Source organism: Myiozetetes cayanensis, unplaced genomic scaffold, assembly GCF_022539395.1.
Source record: "Myiozetetes cayanensis isolate MyiCay16 unplaced genomic scaffold, myiCay2020 scf12, whole genome shotgun sequence".
NCBI classification, from domain to species: domain Eukaryota; kingdom Metazoa; phylum Chordata; class Aves; order Passeriformes; family Tyrannidae; genus Myiozetetes; species Myiozetetes cayanensis.
This window is the reverse complement of record NW_026086826.1, coordinates 7727018-7750065: the sequence shown is the minus strand read 5'-3', so window position 1 is coordinate 7750065 and position 23048 is coordinate 7727018. Positions and strand designations below refer to the sequence as shown.

The window sequence follows — 23048 nt, the reverse complement described above, 5'->3', positions numbered from 1 at the left end:
GTTTCACATTTTCCTCAGTTCAATCAGAACCAAAAGTTAATGCCCGTTGGCTAATTTCCAGTGCATGCCTCCACAGAACAACTGCTGCCTTTAACTGGTGGAGAGATCAAGGCTTGAACTGACAAAAGACATCTGTATTTTGGAAAACAAATTAATGTTTATGTTTTAATTTATAAGTTCCTGGCTCTTTTATGGTTCCTGTTTTTCAAGTAATGTCTCTTTGGATCCCTAGCTGATGGAGAGTCAAAATGGAAAAGGCCCATGAGAGAATTATCACAATAGAACATCTGGTCTGCATTGGAAAAAGCTGCGAAAGATATTCAACATCTCTGAGACCAAGAGGCAGCTATGAGGCAGTTTGAAAGTCAGTCTATGAAAAATCATGCAGGTTGTGGCCACCTGGGCCAATCTAGTGTTGTTTTGGAAAGAACTACTCTGCTTCCTTGCATCTGAATTTTAACGTTTAATGTTTCAGCACGGATATGTGAGAGCTGGGAGTGGTATGAAAGGTGTTTGCTTTTCATAATGTTAATCTGAGTCCCAGCATTGTCCTAATTACATTGTGGGTTTTTGCCAGTCTCCCAAGTTTTCTTTTGAGCATGTAGGCTGGAGTCAAAAGGCTTTCCTAGGGCTTTTGGCATAGCTTTATAGGAAAATGGATGGAAATGAGTTTGTATATTTTTGGAAGAATATTTTGCATCCTGCTTTAAACTGTTCCAGAAGGTAAAAGGACGTTAGCTAGACTGTGTATTGGCTCGTGTACTGGTATGTCAGTAATGGCAAGGAGTTTGGCTTCACCTAATTGTTCCTGTTTTCTGCAGTCACAGACTATGAGAAGTGCAAAGAAATAATGGGCCAACCAGGGCAATAAAGGTACTACTGGATTTAGAGGGAACAAACTCCTTTCACCACGTGAAACTTGCGTCTTTTAAGTCATCATAGCTCATGCAAAACAGAAACAATTTGACATGTATAACAAGAAACACTGCAAAGTGTTTGCCAAACAAAGACTTATACTGCAGATGGAAGAACTGATGAAAATTGTTTATAGATGGGGAACTAAATGTAGATTTTTCAAGAACAAGGTTGCTCTCTTCCTTGCCAAGACAAACAACAAATCTAATAGAAGTCTCATTGCTTTAGGCTGCCTGAGGACCCACTGGAAAATCTATGGACTGCTCTCCACAGAAAATTTGTGTATTGTCAATACATAAGTGGATTGTCCACAGTTACACTGTGGCAGCTGCAGAGGAAGTGGAAGGTTCTCAGGAATACATTAGGGACAACTGGATTTTTGGCTTCTGATATAGTGTAGAGTGCCTTTGGAAACTGTGGAAGTTTATGAGCTGGATGTTACTGCTACGAAAGGTTATCTATGAGTTAAACATAATAGTAATTAATCTGCTATCTTTAGATCCTAACACTAACACCATGATGAAATTGAGAATTCCTGTTCTTTGGAATTGCAGTTTTCCACAATGCCTTCATTCCTGCGAAGATGCCCTGATCTGCACTTAGTTTTCAGTGTTACCTTTAGCAATCTGTGCACAGATGTTTTTACAAGGCACTGTGTAGTCATCTCAAACAACTGGTTTTAATGGGCCAGTTATTTAGGAAAAGCGTGTAATGAGAACATAAATACAATCCCTGATACTGACATAAAACATGATTTAGCAGAATAATATAGTTTGTATTGCCCTGATAGATAGCAGACCCTAGAAATATAAAACTTGTCATATCCTTAAAATTCTGTTATATCTGTAAACATAAATGTCTTGGAAAAGAGGGCCCACAGTATTTGGGCCTGCTTTAGGAAAGGTATTGCCAGGAGATCAAAGGAGGTGATTATTCTCCTTTACTCAGCCCTGGGGATTTGTCAGTGGAAATGCTGTGCCCAAATCTGGGCTCCCCTCAACGTGGACATACTGAAGTGAGGGCAGGAAAGGGCCATGAAGATGATTAAGAGGAGCATCTGTCATGTGGCTGCCCCAAGGGGTTTTGAAGTTGATGTGCTTGAAGATGCTCAAAACCCAACTGGGTGAGCTCCTGAGCAGCCTGCTCTGGGTGATTCTGCTTTGTGCTGGACTGGTTTGGACTGGATGATCTCCAGAGGTGCTTCCAGACTGTGAATATTTGAAACAGTTTGCTTATGTTTTGTCAGCGTTTTAGCTGGAACTCAACTGTGTAGGAATCCTAAAGAGAGCAAAGGCTGTGACCCTAGAAATCTATCCAGATGGCTGAGGCCCAGAAAACGCATAATGAGAGCTGCTAAGTATTTTGAATGTCTCATCAGAGTGATATTTCACTTAAAAATACAAATATAGGCATGACTTGGGTCTTAATGACACTGAATACCCATAATGTTCTCTCACTTCAGCTGGACTGCAGATGGTAACAACCTCTCTCTATCTGAGCACACATATTTTAGTTTAATCTTGCTCTGTAAAATCTTATCACATACCTTCCTCTAGAAATTAGTATTTGCAGCTTTATGGTGCAGATTTTATTTGTTCATTTGTTCCACAGTTTCTTTCCTTACTAGTACTGATATTAATAAATTAAAATGTATTTTGACATATTCAGTAATAAGCACATACTGTGTCTCAAGGAGTTGAGAATATCATAATTTGAGCAAGGTAAAATCAAAATATGTAATTCCATTGCAAATTATATGGCTCTCGTAACTATTCTTACTGCACCTTTAGAATAAGAACAAAGATTAAATTCAAAAAGGACTTTCATAGTTTTAGAAAAACAAGATTTATGTGGAAAGGCAAAGATAATGTAAGAAGATTCACCTGTGGTTTTTCATCATGAAAATGCCAACAAACTAACTTGCAGTATTGAGAATTCCCAGATCCCCCTTCTTTTGAAAACCTTTTGTCTTTCATATTGCCTCTAAGAAAAAAAATGAAAGCACAATGGAAAACCAGAAAATGAGGAACGTTGCACAAGGAACTAGGTGGTAAATAGATTATAAAGCATTTGATTTGATTTTAGTTTTGCACTTCAGCAAGTCAAACAGTAAGTAAATAACCTGTTTCTTTATCGATACATGGAGTCACACTGAGTCTGACAGACCAGGACATAAAATGTATAAATAGGACCTCTGATAATTATTAGAAGATGTCAAATTTTGCTGTGGAGGAGCCCATCCCGAAACCACAAAATTAAGACTTCAGACAAAAATAACATATGAAGGTCAAATACACTTAGTCATAAGTTGCTGTCTTCTGCCACCACTTTTCCCTGACTTAATGCTTTTACAGCATATCTGCTCTGATTCAGGCTCCTCCATGGTCTCTGCGTGGGACTGGGGGTTTGGTGGAGACAGTATTACTTTAAATTGACACCTCTAGCAGCAGTTCCTACTTGTACAGTTTTCCTTTTATAAATGTATAACCTATTTTATCTATCAAAGCCTGGCTTAGCTCCAAGTCAGCCATTTCTCAGTAATGCAGGAAATTAAATCTAATGTCTAATAAGCATAGAAGCTTATGCAACTTTCATTCCCTGAAAAAAAAAAAAGTATTAAATAACATAATAATATTACCTTGTCTTTTGGTAGCTCGAGACCTGTGCACTTTGTTTTTCTGTAGACCAGATTGGTTCTGCACTTGGGCTCGAGGAGGCCGGGTTTATCCATCCTTTTTCACAGACCTTCTAGATGTCACCTCAAAATTCTCCTCTTGTTAAAGGACCCCCTGAACCTGTCCCATGTAAGGTTTGGTCCCTTTCTCCACTTCTCCCTGTGGTAGGAGGGAGCCCCCTTTGTTCCCCCCCACAAGGGCTGTGTACCCCGTGGTCTTACCCTGCTGCTTCCTCACTCGTTCCCTCCCTCACAGGATTTTCTCCAGCCCAACCAAATTTCCACCCGTTCCATCCCAGTTTCTATTAATACCCACCACGGTTCTGTGTCAGTGGGTGCAACATTTGAAAATGCAGAAGAAATCTGCCTCTAAGCCATGTAGATTAGCAACATAATTTCAGGGGTTTGCCTCCTGCATGTGTCAGTTCAATAAGTGGGTTTATAGGGAATAATTTTAAACTGTTGCAGCCCTCTGAAACCGCTTCTCTCGCTTCTGTAATACATAAAGTGACATAAGGTCACTGATGCTGTGGAAATTGGTTTCCCATTTGATATTCTAATTCAACAAGAAATCAGTTCTTGCAGAAAGCCAAAGAAAATTATTTTAATATAGTGCCATGCTATTTCATTGACTTTTAGGAAAGAGATAATTAAAATATTCAAGGGAGTTCTAAGTCTCTGGAGAAAATACTATTATGGAGATATAAGGCCTCACAGCTTATTAGCTTCTTTCCTAAAAGCAAATCAGCTGAATGTTGTGGGCACAAAAATAACATTTTCATGTGCTCAAAAAAATAAGAAATAAGATCCTTTGATAAACTGAGTTCAATATAAGAATAAACTTGGTTCGGTCTCTTCTGTGTCACTCACCCCATGTTTACAGTAACTGCTCTTGCAATTTTCTGGATGAAAACTTCCATCCAATACATCCAAGGCCATTAATAAGTCTGCACTATGCATCTGATTGCAATGGGGAATAGAATTACATGGTGCCTAAGGAGAAAGAGAATCTCTGCACTCAGTGTGAATAAGGAGTAGCCAATGCCTTGTTTTTTCAGAAATAAATAATTAAATTAAATTGAAAACAACAGCCAATCTGTAATAATAGTCACTAAGAGTTTGAAAGCCCTGTATTTTTTCCTAACGGTGCACTTATAATAGGGTATTACTGAGTGCAGCAGTAAAATAACTGTAATATTTACTGTATGAATATCCCAAGAGAAAAAAATTTAGTAGCATAAGCTGTTTCATCTTTTTGAGATGTACAGCAGATAGAGTATTCATAACAGGAACACCCTGTTACCTCAACTGTGAAAGGTTCTGGGAATCTAGTGACCAACAGACTGGAATTTAAATTTATTTTTGTTTGGTTTGTGTTCCAGTGAGCATTTGAAAGATCCACCAGTTTATCTTTGTCAGAGATTATTTTTCTTTTGGCTTAGCTTGGACACCAATCCCGCTGTTGAGTTTACATTTATGGAGCAGGACCCAAGTTTTTCTCCATATGTTCAGTGTTACGGTTCTGACTTTGCAGATCTTGTTGCTTGGGATAGATGCAAAAGTCATGCCTGCTTATACAGCAACAGCAGAACTGGGGTTCAGGTGCTGCTGGTTAGTCAGTTGAGAAGGAACAAAATTAGTTTTGAAGGCTGCCACACTTCTTGGCTGATGTGCAGAAGAGTTGGTAAAAGCTGCAAAGACAACTGAGTACCCTGATGACAGTATTTATTATACATTTTATTTCATAAGTGGATCTTTAGGAATAATTTCTTTTATTTAGTTATTCTGCTCTGCTTTAGCAAATCATGTGTGACTGTAGTTGTTTTTCCAAAACGCCTGTTTTTGTTGTTTTCATTTCCAGTAGTCAAGTTCTCACTGTGTGTAGTAACATCCACAAGGTGGTGCCACAGCTAAGAAGTTAGCAATAAATAAGACAAATATAACGTGGTAACTCTACCTGCTTTTTGCAACTAACTGAAGTGTCTGCACCTTTAAAGAATTAGTAATTATTTCATAAGCATAATCTCACAGGTTTGCAAGCTGAGTGGCAGCAGCACTCACAGACCTCTTTCCTTCCCAAATCAGGTACAAAAATGAAGAGACAGCTCAGGGTTAAGCAGATGGAGTGATGAAGAGCTGTGTGTGTTCTAGCAGGGTTATCCATGCTGTGCCCCATGGATGTATCCTATATATATGCAGATCCCCAGGAGTCAGCCTGAATCCTGACAAGAAGAATAAGTCATCTACAACTTCAGCTTCCATGCATTTACCCTGGTGTGGCTGTGGCACATCAGACCCTAATTTTCCAAGCAAGTAAGAGATAGCCAAGCTCTCTGTCTCATGATAATGTACAGTTGACTTAATTCCAAAGGGGTATGAAGTGCTTTACAGAGGGCCCTACTGCGAGAGCAGACTGGAGAAAGTGAAAGGCAATAGAACTTACAGGACAAATTTCTTTGAATGGGTCTGAATGACTGCAGTGATTTTATAGCAGACCTGTGTGTCCCAGAAGAGCTGAAGTGCAGAAGGCCTTGGTCATTTCTCCCTGAATGTGCATGTTAGTTCTTAGCTACCCTTGGCCACAAGGCCATGGTTGCTTCTTGCACACCTGCCCTGCTCCCCTCAGTGACCTCTGCAATACAGGTATGCTTGTTAACACAAGAAATACCCTCTGTGAGCTTCTGCAGTGGATAAATTAAGTCATTTATTCATCACATTATTTTGTACCAAAAGCAGGAAGAAAAAGCAATAACTTACAATACCTTTCAGACAAGCACTGCATTGATTGTTTCTTCCAGCTAGAATCTCTCTTTGGTATGGTAGACCTGTATCAGAATGAGAAGAATAACAGTGTTTGCATAATATGTTTCTCCATATTGCTATATTATTATTTTAAAACATACTAAAATTCTGGTGGGTTGTAAGAGACTCAGTGGAAATTATATACACTCAGGAAAGATGGTTTGTCCCCCAGTTATAAAGCAGAATGAGAGTTAGAGTCCAGTTCTTATTGAGTCCAGTTCTAGAAGTTGTCAAATTACACAACTGTCACCTCTTTTTTTTTCTTTTTTTTTTTTAAGAATCAGATCTATAAATTTTATCTTAAAGTGCTTTCCAGTAATTTAAACCTTTGTATTATTTTTAACATCTCTTTGGAAAAGTGAGAATCAGAGAACTAACTAAAAATATAAAGTCACTGAACAGGTCAACTAGATTTAATTAAAACTACTACACTGAGTCTGTCCAGTTAGTTTAGACTGACTGAATCACAACAGAGACATTGTCAGAGTGTTCCTGTAAGATTGTTCTGAGTGTATGGCTGCAGTGTCTTGCAATGAAAATTACATATTTCTGGTTTAGTTTGGACTTCATTTTTTCTTTGACTTTGTAAAATCGCTTTCAAAAATGTTTATTTTTCAGGTATTTTACACGGACAAGAAATTATGTTCTATTCTGAAGGGAATGACAGAGCATCTGAGATCATCCATTTAAGTCTCCACTTTATGTAAACCCCAGGTATGCATTATTTTAGAAATTTAACAACTGAATTGAGGTCCAGAACACTTTCCCTTGCAGTATTTATAATGATTTTTGCACTGTTTCTGGAAATCCCCTAAATATTATTAAAATATCAGAACTGTTTTTCCTCTAACTCCGGTTCTCCGGTTTCCCATTTAGGCGCTCGTGAACCAAACATGCTTCAGCTCTGTGTCTTTACCTAGATCTTACTAGCAGGAGGTAACTTCCAGTGTTCTGAGCTGGGAGTCAGCCCGAGCAGGGCTCAGCAATCATCCTGCAGATGCACAGCGTTAACCGGAAACAATTCACAGTGGCGGTGGTATCCTGCAGGATGTGTGCGACGCCGTCAGCTGGGTGGTGATTTACACGGGGCCACATTATAGATTATACGTTCTGGTAATTGTGGTATTGTTATTGCTGGGCTGTATCTAAGCACAGGAAACGCATATAAGCACATTGGGAGTGATAACATCCACTCCTGTTTAAAGGGCAATATTTTATTCTCAGACTTAATACTGTATTTGTAATAATGTGGACAATTTCCTAACTAGTACTTAGCAAGACTTTTAGGAGAAAAACCTGATTCGTTGTGGGAGGCCCATAAGCAGCATTTGCAAAGAAATCCACATCAACTTTTATTCACTTGAATTTTATTTTTTCCAGTATGGACTCTAATCCGAGATCAAGAAGGAGACAATACATTGCCATCTGAAAGCACAAGAAAGATCAAAATAAGTTTTCAATGTGTCACCGAAACCACAGTGCTGGGTTTCTGTTAAGGAGAATGACTAATACCATTCTAGCTGTGAAGAATGCTGTGAGTGGGTAATAATTCCATCTAACTGATAGAGCAGGTTTTCTGCAAGAAAATAAATTTTCCCAACTAAAATCTTCCCCAATTTCTTCAACTCGGTAAGAAAGCCCACTCACCATACCCATTTAGCTGCTCTAACACTGAACAAAAGTATAGTTTTGTCAGGCCTCTTATTAACAAAAATTTTAAATAATAATGTTACTGATGCCTGGTAATATGCCTTTACATTGTGGCAGCCTCGTTATAATATTCTTTTGGAAGTGTCACCTGCTTAGGTAAGCTTCGATTTACAAGATAATATTAAGACATGTTTAATTTTAATTATGATCTTTACTATTTTCCTGAATAGGAATCTCTGTCCTTAGTTCAAACTTCTAATATCCTGTTTAACAAAGAAACAACTTCAATCGTACTAAGAGTACTTAAAGTTAAGAAAGTTTTCCTAGTTGGTTGCTGGGATTAGGGCTTTAAAAACAAAGGGCAGGTGAAGATCCCTTCTTGGAATACACTAGGATATGTACCTCTATTTTTGTTTGTAGTTCATAAGTCTACCATATTACATAGACCAGTAATAACTTTAATATAATTAAATATATTTGTATTTGTGTGAGTGACTGGAGTTGAACAGCACACCTACATGGCTGCAGCATGTGTGAATCTTCCTGCAGTACATTGTGGTGTTGGCTTTCATTAGGCAGTAAGAGATGTTGCCTGCAAAAATATCTCACAACTTGAAAAGGAGACTAATGTCTGTCTTTTTCACTTGGGAAATGTATTTCATCACTCTCTCACAAGACATCGAAATCCCTGTGCTCTTAATCATGTCTGTGGAAATGAAAATACCAGGCTCTGCACACCATAGGATTTGTAATTAGCTTGAGATATCCAGAGAAAATTCTGTAAGTTACTTTAATCTCTTTATTTTGACTTGTCTCAAATCTGTCTGATTTTGTTTGACTTTATAAGAGTAATTTCTGGTAGAAATGTCTATGTTGCAATTGAAATGCTCTAACAAGTCCCCATCACAAAAATGCACTGAATTCTGTTACTTGTGAGGAGCCATGTGGAGTCCTGGAGTCCTTGTGGCAATTGGGGAACTCAGGAGCTTCCTGGTCTCACTTGAGATATATGACAGAACCTCAAAAACACCTGGGATGTCTTTAGGTCTTAAATATTTGGTTTAAATGTCTAAAAGGTGAGAGTTTCTTAAGCATCATGAGACACGAGCGTTTACAGATCAGCCTGAGCCTTACCTCTTGCATTTACTTCTTCAATAAAGTTGTCAGGATGCTGCCAAGCTGGGCTGCCAGATGTGCTCCTCCACATTCAGGTAAGTAATCACTTGGGCCTGGGATCTTTTGTGCAAGCTATGCCTGAACCCACTGCAGTTGTTTTGGGGGACACACTAAAGTGGTCAGCATAAACTGAGAAGACTTTCTCCAGCACTTTGTCAGCGTGCCAGAAGAAATTCCTTGGGATTCAGAGTCTGAGATTTCATTTCAGTTAATTGTCAGGATGATGAATATTATTTATTCCACACTAAGGCTTCTTTTAATCCAAAACACAGACAGATAGCGTCAATGCAGGCAAAATGATACTTCTTCCTGCATAGAAGCCCATGTAGATATAATCCAGTTTACTCTCCTGTCTCTAAATGTGAAGGACAACAGGAATGGAGACTGCAGCTGGCCTGGGATTCCCTTGCACTTGAACAATATGGTAAACTGAGAACTCCTCAAAGTTGTTAAATTCTGTCTAGTTTGGAAAAGGAGCTGTATGAGGCAGATGCTCAGTGAGGCAATGGAGCCCAGTGGGCAGAGTGCTGGACAGGGATTGAGAAATCTGGGTTCTTTTCCAAACTCTCCTGACTTTTAAATGACCTTGAGCTGTCACTTCTCTGTGCTTTGGATCCACTGCCTGTATGAGGAGGATAATAATGCTCACAAGGGTTTCAGGGTTGCTGAAGGAAGGATCTGCATGAGCACAACCTTTCTTGCACTGCCCTGAGCTGGATGCAGCTGTGGTTAAAGGTGGCCAGGATTTGGTCAGTGCCTCTTGTATTCCAGAAAATCTGGGAAACTTTGATTGTTAGACAGCTTGCTTGCAGTTATCTGGCAAAACACATTTTCATGTTAAAGGTCTTTCTTATCTTTCAGACCATTACAAAATATCTCCAGAAAATTTCATATTATTTACTTACGCATTAATAGTCACAATTCATACTCCTGTTCCTGGGAACTGCAAAGTGCCTCTCAGGATCATACAGATGATAACATAGATAATGTGGTTTTGACCTAAAAAAGAGAAGAGTTTTGCAATGTTATAGTTAACATATCTGAGGAAAAAAAATATCAATTAGTTTATGTTATAAGGTAGTGCCATTGGACTTTTAGTTTGAAACTACAAAAAAATTGTTTTTTTTTTTAAATTGTCATTTCAAATCAATGTCTTGATTTCACTTTTTGTATTAATATACAAGCTCTGTGCACAAAAAAAGAACAGTCTACTTTCAAAACTGCTGAATGCTTTGACCTCAAGGGCATAGAAACTGTTGACTCATTGTTTTTACTGCATATAATATTAGTCCTTTGTCACATCCAGGGAATGACATCATCTTCTTCATTGTTAGCAGCAGGTTTGAATAACACAAAAAGTGCAGCATTCGTTGTCTGCTGTGTTTGTTCTTAATAAATGAATGGATATCTGGTACCAAGACTCAGATTAGGATTTTTGAGTAACATTTAGAACGAGCTTGTGCCCAAACCCTGCAAAGAGCTTTGCTTCTGGCCACCATCTGCGGGGCAGTCGGGCTGGCAGGAGCACGGAGCCTGCAGAGGGAACGTAGCTGATGGTTCTGGCTTCTTGGAAGTGGTAAGAGGAGTCAGGAAAGGAAGAGATTAAGCACAGAATGAAACAGATCTGTTCTTCAAGGTCAGTTTAGTAGAAGGAGTCCCTGCACTTGTGTGAATCATGCTTCTGTGAAATCTAAAATCGTGAAAAGTATGGTCGGAAAAGAAGTCATCTCTAGGACGTGCAAACAAAACGGGAGCTAATTATTTTGAAAATGCACCGGAACAAGTAATTCAGCCATTCTAAATTTGTATTCATGGTTATTATTCTTCTACTCCTTATAACTAAAATGCCTAAGTCCTAATCTCAAAGAATATTTCTCTATCAGAAGTATTTGGTTACTCCTGCCTGCTTCATGGAAGAAGGATACATCGTAATTACTAACCAGGCTGGTGGAGGTCTTCTTTAAGGTCATACACCACCTTCTATAAGGTTCTTCAGAAGAGAATTCTTTCATGGCAGAGAAAATTCTAAGTGTTGCTTCCTGAACAGTAAACATTCCTAGTGGAAAAGAATTTACTCAGGGAGAGAGTCCTCGAGAGTCTGATCAAATGTCAAATTCTATCTAATCCATTAGCAATTGCCTTTATGTTTTTCCAGAAAAATGTAATGTCTTTAACGATAAAATTCTACCTATGTGGTTCCAAAAATATCTGTCCTGAAGATAAGTTCCTGTGTTGAGAGAATGAATCAAACTGGACTTTGAAAAGCTAAAATCTATTCAGCTGTGAGAGAAGCGCTGAGGCAGCAGGCTGGGAAAGCTGGAGGCCATGGGTTAAGGATCCAGGATTGCTGGATCACAAGAGGTCCACATACCAAGAGTGGATGCAGACAAGGGCTACATACATGGAAATATTTTCTAGAATGCCAGAACTATAAAAGAATAAAGAAGCCATGCTGAAAAAGATCAAATTCAGACCTTGTTGGCTTGGAAGCAGCAGAGATCTGATGTATTGACCTCTTCACAACAGATATACCTGTACTTGTGCAGGCAGGGAGAGCTGCCTCTCATATGGGTTTGAGCAGATGCATCTATCTCAGTTCCTATCCCAGATTTATAATTCCAAATTATGAGAAGTAAGAAATGTTACACTTTTTTCTACATATTTCATGTGCTTTTGCCGTATGAAGTCTTTCCTCAGTCTTCTTTCCAGTCCACAGTTTACCTTCAATCAACATTTCAAAAAGTCTCAAGTAGCATGAATTTTGGTGAGGCCAAATCACTTGATTTTCTCTTACCCTGTTTAGAGGAGGCTTTACTTGGACAAAAGCAATCGTGCCAGCCACTTCCCTTCATCCTTTAAAATTACTGGCCACCTCTAAAGAACTTGGCCTCTCTTTTATGTCACTTTCTGACAACTCATTTGAGTTGAACAGGTTGCTGTGGCCAAATTAAATGCTTGGGAAATGGACCATACAATTAATTTGCAATAGTAAGTTGTCTCAGCATCATTTCTCTTCCTCTCAAGGGGAATGCTGGCTCAAGCAAAAGAAAAGATTAACGTAATAAAAATATTCTAAAGACATCCTGTTAATTGTCCCAAGCTCAGATGGTATTGTCTATTCTTCTGTTGTGCATAGCCAGCAAACAGTGTAAAATCCAGAATTCCTTCCCACCATGAAAGCAGAGCCTTCAGTGCTGCAGGATAATCCCTGCCTTTCTGGAAAGCAGATGAAAATGTGGTGTGGCAGAGCTTTGCCTTGGGTTCCAGAGGTGAGCTCAAATTTACTCCATTTATGAGTATAATAATAGAACTTGCTAATTTAGATACATCAGCAACTTTAAACAAGAGATTGAAGATCTATGGAAAAAAAGGAAAATTGCAAACCCAGAGCAAATTTGGGGGAAAAAAAGGAATTTTTTTTACCCTGAATATGCAAATGAGATTTCCCATGTTTCTTTAGGGACAGAAAACACTCGAGGTTTTAAATTCAGCCAAAATAAAGGCTTTCATTTACAATGACATTTGCAATGTTGACCTTGAATATCACATTCAGTGACAGCAAATCCCATAGGAAAAGTTAATATATCAAATAAAACTCAGAAATATTCACAAGTGACTGAGTGAAGCAAAGCTGTCAGAAGAGTTAAATGAAAGAAGATTCTGCAATTCTGGCTTTGCTCTAAAATGTCGTTTCCTCAAAAAGGACAAAGTCTGATTTTTGCTTATATGAAAATAGTCATAAAATATGTAAGAAAACACAGAAGGTCGTTTGCTTCAGTTCCTGTAAACTAATCAGGCTGAATGATGAGTCTTCCTGTAACTCAGAGCCCTTTTGAATACTATGCATGGAACTGTCCTCCCCTCATAAACAGCTCGAGCTTTGCCTATGTATCAGTGGAGAAAAATAAGTATTGACTTATTCACAAATTACTTTTTAGGCACTGGATTCCCAGAAATATATTTGTATAACAGCATCTAGAAGCAAATGAATGTGTTAATAAGCAGTTTTTCTTCCATTTTATGGCCTTAAAGACACTTTGATCTTCTAAAATGATGTTTGCCTTTCTGAAAAGCAAACTTTTATCTCAGCTCTGGTGCTCATTTCCTTATCTCTCCTTCTGAAATAAATTTTGGACATGAATTCAGTATGCCCCATTTTATTTTATTTCAGACTGCAAATTGAGATGTTTTTAAATATTTTATCAAACAACCAGGTTCCCTACAAGATGCTAACTTGTTCTCCTGGTTTTCCTTTTTTATGTATCTTTCCAAAATGAAATATTTTGGATGTGGTACAGTTTGTTCACATGTCAAATATGGATTTTTTAATTCTGTCTTTCTGCAGAACAGTAAGGAGAGAAAATAAATCAGATGTTTTATCTGATTGTACTTTGATCAGGTTTTTCTGTATTCTCAAAAAGAACAGCATGGAGCTTCACTTGCTGCACAAAAAGCATTTTTAGCATTTTTGAAACTATTTTAAACCATCTCAGGAAAGTCAGACCCAACACTTAGGTTAGAGTTCTGCTCATCTTAAAAAAAAGACTCCTTTGCTTTACCATGGACATATTTGACCATTTAGGTTCTCCTGGCATTTAATATCCACTACATCAATTGGGAAAAACAACTTAGTAGGAGCCAAAATGTGGGCAGAATTTCACCTGCCATAATACTTGCTATCACTCTCCATGACTGACATGACTGGATGATGAAAAATGGCTGTAATTGTGCTTCTGGTACATCTTCATATGTGGCAACCTAGGAAATACTGACACTGTGTGTGGCACAGGTGGGAGAGCTGTGTGAGTCTTCACATCAGGGTATTTTGCTGTCTTTGAAGTAAAAATTAAAATTTAAAATGTTAGTGATTATATTTGATGGTGGCCATGGAGGTCTAAAGGTTGTGGGAGGGCTTGTGGTTTTTAACAGACAAGGCAGAAAAGGTTCTGGGCAAACAGCAAAGTCATCTGCCTGCCTTGTGTGATACACTTGCTATAGGCAGAGGATGTTGCAGATGTGTTCTGGACATTAAGTAATTAAAGAAAACAGTAGGACTGTGAAAATCCAAATGTTTCCAACTCCTTTATTACCTTCTCAAATTATACTGCAAAGATCCAGAGCCTAGACCTCTGGGACACCTCTGAGAAAAAGTCTGAGGAAGACATTCTTCAAAATAATTCACCGTTTAGTTTCCTCAGTATAGTAGAAACTAGATATAGCTGTTCTGGTTCCCCTCAGTCCTTCCATTTATAAAAGGTACCCAATTCCATGTAAACCTTTTTGAAATATTTGGGAGACTTCTCAGTGCTCCAAGGGAGATGCTGTTCTCAATATTTATGATGTGTACCCAAACTGATTTCTCTCTTTTAGTGTCTCCAGGGCAAAATCATTACATTGTCAGAAATAAACCAAGTCTAACTTGGGGGGGGGGGGAAGAAATGGGATTCCATCGTGTGTTTCATATTATACCATTATGAAAATGGTATATTAAATTCAAATACTTCAATTGTACCATTAGATGTTGTCATTATGTGGCTTGCTAATTGATAGGTTATTCAAACGAACATTATAATTTTAGACTTCTTAGAAGCATCCATATGAGGAATTTCCAAGCTTCAGAAAAGTAAACTGGGTGTTAGGAAGGAAAAACATGTACTGAGAATATTTCCTAATGCATGTCACTGAAAAATCATTACATAACTGCCGTGTGCATTCCAGGACTTGGTGCAATCTATTTTTAATACCCGGTATGAAAGGACTTCCTGCTACTTTTTCTCTTTGAAAGCTGCTTTGTGGTTCATTAGATTGTGTTGTCAGGCCAATTTTTCTGCTATCCTTAAACCTCATTTTTATCTCCTTAATAAAAAAAAGAAAAAAGGTGAAACTGTATAGGATGGAAGAAGGTGCTGAGCATAAAGAGTAAGATATGTTGTGTAAGTGCTGCAGTGGTCCAAGAACTAAGCACTGCCAGCTCAGGCTTCATATTAAACCCCCAAAGAAAATCTAAACATATTAAACACATACTCATTTAAGAAAATCAAAAGAACTTGTATGCCAAGCAACAGCACCTAGCAAAAATTTTGAACTTTCTGTTTATGAATTTTTTTTAATTAGAGTATTTTAAATTTCATACTGTTCTCCAGCGTTATCACAGGTCACCATTTTGACTATAATTTGTATAACCATGACCATTAATATGAAGCCTTTTGCTTAAATGCAACCAAATTTCTTCAAACACAGTCTGTGCAAGACATTTCAGAATATTTTAACTGCACAGAAAGTTTACAGCATTAGTGTAGCTTTGCTGTTAAAATCCTGGACAAACAGACTGATAGAGATGAGATGAGGTGGCCAGAGGGGCCACCATTTTCACCTCCTCTGACCTCCTGCAAAACAAAGGCCACGGGAACTTCCTGAACTAATTTCTTTTTGAACTAGAACATATCTTTTGGGTAAACCCACAGTCAAGTGACAGACAACACACTAAATCTGCTAGAAGTATTTAAAAGTATTAATTTTACAGGCAAAAAATGTTTGTACTTGGAAATCAACAGACATTTCATTGTATATTAGAAAGTTTCTGTGACTCTCTTAATTCCATCCACAGCAGAGAAACGGGATGACAATTTTCAGTGCCAAATAGCACTGGGTGGTAATTGCTGTAACTCTGGCTGTGAACCTGCTCTGGAAGGCTCTGGCAGGGAGGCAGCAGAGCGTGTCAGTCAGATGACTGACACAGGTAATGCCCTCAGCTGCCCTGCCTGCCCCTCCAACATCCCTCGCTGGTGCCACAGAACGGAGGTTCCAACATCTGGAGCAGCTCCTGAGCTGTCTTAGTGCTCAGTTTGGTGTACAAAGGCAAACAGTCACCTGTGAGAGATGGGGAGCACTTTTGGAGGCTGTTAGCTTGTGCTCTCCCTGAGGCTTGTGATGGTAAACTGCACTAACGGGGGTGTGGGGACAAGGGTACCTGCTCTGCTCTGGGGGTTCAGTCCATCAGCACATGCAGAGCAAGAGTCAGGGCATTTAAGCACCCCAAAGCTAACTAAATATTTGGACTTCCCTTTCTGTTGCTTTGATTCTCCCACCGGAAGCAATTCCCTTCCTCCCTTCCCTCTCCTGTCTCCATAAAGTTTCATCTTCACAGAATCCTTTTGGATCATTTATTTCTGCACTTCTGTAGATCTTTCAAGTTTTTTTGTTGCCAAAGAAACTGGTCCAGCCCTCAGTCCCGGTGCTCCAATTCTCAATCAAGCACAGTCCTCCCTCTCCCTCTTCACATCAGAGCACTCTGGATTTATTTTCCTTTATTTTAACTTTTATTTTCAGAGGAAATATCTTCATGCAAAAATGTGAAATCTGACTATATTCTACTTATTTCAACAAAGTTTTTAGTAAGAAATTCATTACAGGTCACTTAGAAGTCTTCCACATTTAGGCCAAAGTCATGGAACTGCTCTGTTTAATCTTGTCCAGTGCTTCATAATAACATCTTGTTTTCGGTTGCTTGTCACCGTTTGGGCTGGTATTCTCCAAGCCAAGCATCTGCCTCAGGTTTAATTTTTGGCAGTTGCTAGCTAAACCGCTGTAGTAATTCTCAAGAACAAGGTTAAAAAAATATTTTGCCCGTATTAAAAAATAATCATCTGGTTGCTTCATTCAGAAGTGTCGGTATCCCCATTACAGAAGGAATTTGAAATGGAACACCATCACTGGTCTAGTTTCACCCATGTACCTTTTAAGCAGCAACTTGGAATTTGGCAGCACCGTCGCTGTGGTTTCACAGATGTGCATCCAAATGCAAAAAAGTTATAAGACTCCATAAGTTATAAGACTCCATAAAATTTCAGTGTGTGCATGATCAGTTAAGAATTGTTCACTTTTGGCAGCTAAATTTTCCAAAGACCATCCCGTGCTGACGGATCCCGCTGTGTGTTCCTTGGCTGTGGGGCCTGCAGGCACCATGAGCTGCTTTTTCGGGGAGCAGAGCATGAGAGCGAGCACAAAGCGAGGAAGAAGGAAGAGATGAAGGCAGTAGATTCCAGGGAGACAACTATTACTGACTAGTGCTAGGAATTCTCCTAAGGCATCATGGACAGAAATCAGTTGTGGAAGCAGTTCTGCATGACTAGGGGGAAAAAAGAAGATTATACATATTAACACAAAGAGATTCTGCTAGGCAATGGGAAAGGGTATGGTTTATTGGGTAAGGAGGTTAATAAGCATAACAGAGATAGAAATAAGATACCAGAGGAAATAATTAAGAAAAAATAAGAGGGTGCAGATGAAGGAAAAGAAAATAATCTGCAGATAAAGGAAAGGAAACTAGGAGGTGGAAATAGAGTATGAAGTGTGTAAGAAAGCAGGAGCCAGAGACTGGCGAGATGTATAAACAAAGTGTGGAAGAGAAAATGCTGGGAGTTACCTGGAAACAGCACAAAGGAGAAGGAGAAGGCAGGAGCCAGGCAGAAGGAAAGTTACTTGAGAGCATCAAGGGAGAGAAGAAGTGTGAGTGCAGACTGGACTCTGAGAAGAGGCTGATTTTTTAAGTCAGACATCAATGCTAATTGTGATTTATCTCAAATGGTATAGGAATAGGACATCAGGTATGACTAGCATCAATAGCCACACTTTCTTTTTTTCTTGTTAGAGATCTTCTTTATAAAATATTCTGGATCTCTTGAGCCAGAGCCCCAGAGTTAAGGTGACCGAATGTCATTATCTGTTTATTTTTCAGACTTCCTCTCTCTGATTTTATTAACAAACATTAAAGTGCCTAAAGTACAATATGCTGCTCTTTTAACCACAGTAAAAAGTATCTCTGCAAAATACATTTGTAAACACTACAAGTAATTTTGAAATTATAGGTAGGGCTGCCAGCAATGTCTGTCCCTGGCAGAGCAAAGCAAGGCCCCATGTTGGGCTCAGTGGCCTTTTCAGCGTGGGTGTTTGTCACCTAAGAGGGCTTGTACCATCCCCACAGTAATTAGGCTGCCTTCATCACAGGGGTGAGCAGCACTGCCTTGGCAATTTTCTCTCCCACCACCTAGGAATGCCACCTGGACAGTGGGTGTGCTGGGTGGGCTCTGCTGCCCATGGGCAGAGCAGAGCTGGAGGTCACTGAGCAGGAGCTGGGGGGGTGGGAGATCTCCTGCCCCCTGGTACTGCTGGAGCTGCAGAGACACCAGTTACACTCCTCCAGTGGCAAAGCAGGGGTAAACACTGAAATTTGCCCCTAGCATGGTGATTCAGCTTGCAAGCATCTGCCATTTATAAGAAAATCCAATTTTTTTTTAATACAAATGACAAATGCTTCCCCACAACCAGCATGTTTGGTCTGTCACGTTCTCTGTCAGCTGAAGGCAAGCTTTGCAGAGCTGAGCTGCTTTACTTTCCTTTTGAGAATGAAAGTAGCACTGCTGCCAGAAGATTGAGTTGTTGGTGTGTATCAGGTGATAGGAAAAATTACTCTGAAACTGCACATGATCTGGCATACTTTTATATATATATATGTTAAGGAGCTGCAAGTGTTGATTTGCTGTCTATGTATCTGTTTGTCATACTGATAGCTTAAAACCACAAATTACATTCCTAATAACAACTCCTAGGGGTAAGGCTGCTGTTATTACTTGGTACCTCCTAAAGATTAAACAGAGCTAAAAGTTTATCCATTGACCTATTGCTTCTTCAGGCAGATCTGTCTTCAAATTCTGACCTCCGTCCCAGCTAAAAATGTGTTCAATCTTTTCTTAATTTGTAATAGATACTTGTGTACATTACAAAACCGTCTCGCAATTTGGCAAATTAAGTTGTCTGTGGTTAGCTCTGGAATTACAGAGATATTGCAGTGCACTCAGCATTGCATAATGAGGTTCCCCAGACTTTCCTTACTCGAGTGAGTAACAGCAATCCTTATCTCTAGCATCAGATTCATCCCATTTTTGAGAAAAGAATTAGTATCAAATATATGATGGGCATGTTATGCCTTGTGGCTGCAATGTTGTTTCAATTAACTTCTCTGAATATACCACAATGAAAAGTGTCAGCTTTTTGCCTCAGAGGCCTATAATTAGATTAAATGAATACTGTTAATTATCTACTACCTTCTTTACACAAAACAGTATGTTTCCATAAATTAAAATGCTCGTACAGGAAGGAAATTGTTGTTCACTCCAATACATGCATACAGTGCTGGATTGTGAACACTGTGACTGTATCACAGTGTACCACAGCTCTTTGTCTGCAGCCCTTATTTTACAGGAGCTAAAAGAAATTACATCTGAAAAATCCACAGGCATCACACTATTTAAAGTATATATGTTGGTGCAAGGAAGTGATATTATTAAATGCTGCAGTGCTCATGAAACAAATATACTTTTCTCTTGTAACAGATGTTCTCTATAAAATTCCCTTAGAGAGATTAAATACAGCTTTGTTTGTATACCTACAGTCACACCCTCAAGGACTACTGGTATGTACAGAGAGAAAACTGCTTTTTCTAGCAGGGTGTACTTCTCCTTTCAGAAAATTTAAAAAAAATCCGTTCTGTAGGAAGTATTTACAAGTAACAGCTCCATTTCCAGGCCTGTGCATATTCCAGTTAATGTGGACTGAAAATCTTCTCTGCCTGTTCTCCAGCATTATTAGATACAAGCAAAAGTTCCTGACCGATCAATACACTCCCATCCTGGCATGTCTGATTTGGAAGTGCAGATTTTCAAATGGTGGTACATCACCTCTGGGGCAACATATCTGAAGCAGAAAGCACTCTTTTTGGTTTGACAAAGTGTATCCAAATGTCCCTATTTCCATCAGAATAGATGTTAATAACTTCAGGCCTGAACATTCGATCCTCCCTCACCAGAAAATTACAATTAACTTTAGCAGAAGCCCTGCTTCTTTTGGCCTTGCAGTATACTCTGCATATAAATGTGAGCTGTACCCAGGATTGCTCTTGTGTTCCATTAAGGTCAAATCCTGAAAAGCTTTTGAATGCTCAGTGTTTCTACAGGACATCGCATTTTATTGTGGTTTGTGTTGCGTGAGTGTCTTTTCCTTTAAATGTTCATTAGCTCCATGTTTAAAAGTGTTCATTAAAATATCATTGTGCTGGTAATAATCTTAATGCTGAGGAGTGAAGAGGGCTGTGTTGCAATATAAATGCTGCCCCGTTTCCTGCTCTCAGGGTGTAACAGGAGAAAGAAAGACCATCTTGATAGGCACTATCTGCTGAAGGAAAACTGTCACCAGGAGCTGTGAATTGACTTTAACCTTTTAGTGGCTACACTGTGAAGAAAATGTTTCAAGCTTCCTACCCGGAATTAGGCTTCTGAAATTTAAAATACTCAAAAATGCTGGCGGCCCCCATAATTACAGCTACAAATATCAGAAAACAGTTACAGAGGAACAAAGAAATGCAACTGGAAACATGGTTCAGTGGTCTTGTACTTCCCTGAAAAGCTGATTATACTTTTGGCTGATTCAGTTTCTTTCAGAGGGAATTTACCCTCTCTGGCAGTGTGAGTCTCAGCAGCACTGGTTGCACTAACGGCACAAAATCCATCTGGGGATGAGGAAATGAGCTCGAGGTCCTGTGTGTGTCAAACTGAATTTTGCCCCTGAGCTCTAGATTTTGTTTTTTAGCCCTTCAGACCCCCTTATTTAGTCAGATTCAGAAGCCATTTTAACACTAGTTTAAAAATAGAGCCATTTCATTTGTGCTTTTGCAGGTGCCTTGCCCAATTCCCTGCTTTCCCTGCATGACTTATCTTTTAGGATAAGCACTAATGAAAGGTCAAGGTTATTCTGAAGTATCCAACATAGGAGAGTTCTCTTCCTCCTAGATCCTTAAGCTGAACTTCGCACAATTACAACCGATACTGTGCTGAAAGGTAATTCTAACGAGGGGAAAGTACAAAATGACAAGCAGGAACCTTTGGCACTGTATAATGTCCCTGGTGATTTGTACTTAGTGCTTCTTCAAAACGCAGAAGCCATTTTACCACTCAGAGCCATGGCAGAAGTGAATTATTTTTTTTTTTCGAGTGAGGCTCTGTAAATTAGGGCTGCAGAGCAAAGCTTGACACATCTGGCTCTCAGAAATGTGCCGTGTACTTTACATCCGAAGATAATTTCCTCGCCTCTGTGACACAGAAACCAAGCAGCGTGGATTCTTCCTCCCCCCTCTTTCGCCCGTCTGATTTTCAGATGGTAACACAAGGTCATGAAAAGCTCCGGCTTGGGGATACCTCGCCACCCATTTTTTTTAAGGAAACCTGGGGACAAACCTGCTTGGTTTTGCCTCCTGCATGGGCTGCCCTGGGAGAAGATGCTTCTGCATCCCTGGACGCGGTGCTGGGGGAGGAGAGCCCGGCGCTGCAGCGGGAGCCCCGCCGCCGCCGCCGCCCGGCAGCGGCCGCAAAGATGTGTCAGAAACATCCCCCCGGCAAGATGTGGGTCCCTTCTCTGTACTCACTGCGGCTGCGAAGGCACCGAGGTTATCCTGAGGAGACTCCAGTCCCGACTGCGGGGAGAGGGAGGGAGGAAAAGGGAGGGAAAAAAAGAAAAGAGGATTAAAAAAAAAAAAAGAAGAAGAAGGAGGGAAAAAAAAAGAAAAAAAAAGGCGCAGTGCAAGTTGCGGCGGGCGGGAGGCGCGGGGGTGTCCGGGCTCCCCGCAGCCCCGCAGCGCTGCGCGGCCGCCCCGGGCCTGGCGGCGGGGGCCGGGGCGAAGCGGAGCGGCGGCGGAGCCCGCGGAGGAAACTAAATAAATAAAATCAGACTGTTATTTAAGGCGCGTAAATTTAAAATTATTTGGACAGGAAGAGCAAGGGGAGCGGAGCCGCAGGAGCCAAACTAACGGTTTCGGAGCCCGGCGCGGCCCCCCCCGCCCCGCGGCCCCGAGCCCGGGGGGCCGCCCGACCTGCCCGCACCTCCGCCCGCACGACCCTCCCTCCTCCCCGGGGACCCCGGCAGAGCCCTCCGGGAGCACCGACATTTTGAATGCATGTGTGTGGTGGGGCAGGCTGTGCTGAGACCCGGTGAGAAATCTTTCTTTCTCTCGCTGTCCTTCTCTCTCCTGGTTTTCTTCCCAGCCCCCCCCCCTCAACCCCCGCCATGCACACTATAACAGTCTCCGCAAGTAAACGCAGAAGCTTTCCTACCCTCGCTTTTTTTTTTCGAGGGAATTTCAGCCCTCTAGTCAGGAGATAATAATGTCTGGCTGCTTCTGGCTGCCCAGCGAATTCCCAGGTACATTTGTGGAAGAGACCCTCTTCTTTTTGTAAAAAACTAAAAAGTGGTAGTTTTCTACTGTGTTAACTCTTTCTTCATGTGAACAATGCAATGGCACTTCCTACGGAGCTAATATCTTACCCCACCATGGAATAAAGCACTGATTCCATTCTTATCCCCACACTGTAAGCTGGAAAGAAACTATTTTCCTGTACTTAAATGTGCAGTCGCTTATTGCCCTGGAGATTGAGCAGATTTCACCTTCAAATACCTTCTCATTTACTCTCCCCTGGGTAAGGGCATGACAGTGCCTGGGTCAGCCCTGCACCTCTCCCCTCTCTCCCCAGCACCCACAGACCGGGTATTTCACCCTCCCACGGTGCTTCTGCCGGAGATAGAACTCTCTTCGTTCCCTGTAGGATTCCTTTAGGATCTGGCCCTTTCTAAAAGGAATTCAGCAGCCCCCGCCGTTGTGCCGAGGACAATTTAGAAACAAAGGTCAAGTGTAACAGCTTTGCTCATCCGTGTAACCGAAATAGGGGAGAGGGCTCTTGCCCCACAGTTGTGTCCTCATGCAGCCTGGTCACTGTGAATCCTGGTA

The 23048-nt window shown here is 40.3% G+C and overlaps 2 long non-coding RNA genes across 5 annotated transcripts in view; one reads left to right on the top strand and one right to left on the bottom strand.

Moving 5' to 3' along the window:
* The window catches only part of LOC126635537 (uncharacterized), a 29041-nt gene extending 9375 nt beyond the window's left edge, over window positions 1–19666 (top strand). For 2 of the 4 annotated variants that reach the window (XR_007627738.1, XR_007627736.1), the window contains exons 2-3: window positions 19–5902; window positions 7010–19666. This is a non-coding gene — a long non-coding RNA (uncharacterized LOC126635537). The remainder of the gene's footprint in view (window positions 1–18; window positions 5903–7009) is intronic. The other 2 variants (XR_007627737.1, XR_007627739.1) reach the window with 1 other exon arrangement.
* LOC126635536 (uncharacterized) lies at window positions 5375–21811 on the bottom strand. Its single transcript, XR_007627735.1, has 4 exons — window positions 21693–21811; window positions 10123–10216; window positions 6352–6414; window positions 5375–5499 (listed from the first exon to the last, which is right to left on the bottom strand). It is a non-coding gene; the product is annotated as an uncharacterized LOC126635536 (long non-coding RNA).
* Window positions 21812–23048: the final 1237 nt, after the last annotated feature.